Raw genomic sequence first — 1,298 nt, forward strand, 5'->3', positions numbered from 1 at the left:
ATGCAACCGATAAAAAACCGATACCCGATATATTTGTAAACCAACATTTTCAGCATAAACAATGAACCGATATTAAAATATCACCGATACTATCAACCGAAATAATATTATCATTTTACATTTAACTATTACAATTTATAATCAATGCTATTATGCTGATAGATTTGGTTTTTTTTTTTTTTGGTATCGGTTCAAATATCGGTTAAAAAAAACCAATACCGATAAACCCAATACCACCAATATCGGCCGATATCGAGTATCGGTTTTAGTATAGGCCCATCCCTAGTTATAATATCATTGTATACGAAAACGATTCTGAGCGGAGACGGTTTGTCAGTCTAGGATATTTTATATTATATTTAAATGTTATTCCTTATTACTAATACGAAGTAGCCGGTAAAATGAGTTAATATTATACAATTACAAAATAAATAATTAAAATCGTTGTTTTTGGTTATATAATACGTAATTTCGTCCAAATTTGAACTTAAAAGTAACTATAAAAAAAACTGTGTTTATGTATACTTTTAGATTTTTTGGTTACAGAATTAACTACTGAACATTTTATAAATATTTAACTACTAAATAATTCGATAAACAGCTCAAAACGAGTCAAAATATTATAAATAATTGTACCTATGGTATATAAAAAATGAAAATATATAAACGTTCAGTGAAATTTTCATGTATTTAAAGTAATTCGTTTTTGAATTACAACATAATAAGAAAATTCTTCTTCAAACGCTCATAAAAATGTAATTTGACTTTATTGTAGAATTTTTTTTATTTTATAAAGGTAGATAAACTTATGAGGAATCATGCATTACATTTTTAAAATTAAGATTTAAAAAGAAATTTTTTTATGAACTTCTAACTCAAAATAGTTTGCACATTTTCGTGATTTTTACGTATTTTATCAAGATTTTAACTTTAAATGCTTATAAAAATGTGACTGGATTTTTAATATTTTTCAAATGCCATTGTAACAATGTATTAGGAGCTTTGTATTAAATTTCCAAGCTTTATTTACAAATAAAATGTTATGGACATTCATATAAAAAACCTTAAAAATATTGGAAACTGAAAATGTCCGTAAACGGTGTAAACAGTTCAAAACAGATCAAAATCGATTTTGCGTAAAAATTCCCGTTTTACCTTAATTTGTATTTTGTTTTCCCGATGCTTTTGAAAACTTTTAAGTATAATTTAAATTTTGACCTCCTGAATGCACCAACTTGATTCACTTTTCTATCGATAAAGATACTGTTGAAGAAAATCGAAGGAGTTTTACTGCCCCA

Source organism: Acyrthosiphon pisum, chromosome A1 (assembly GCF_005508785.2).
Source record: "Acyrthosiphon pisum isolate AL4f chromosome A1, pea_aphid_22Mar2018_4r6ur, whole genome shotgun sequence".
NCBI lineage: Eukaryota > Metazoa > Arthropoda > Insecta > Hemiptera > Aphididae > Acyrthosiphon > Acyrthosiphon pisum.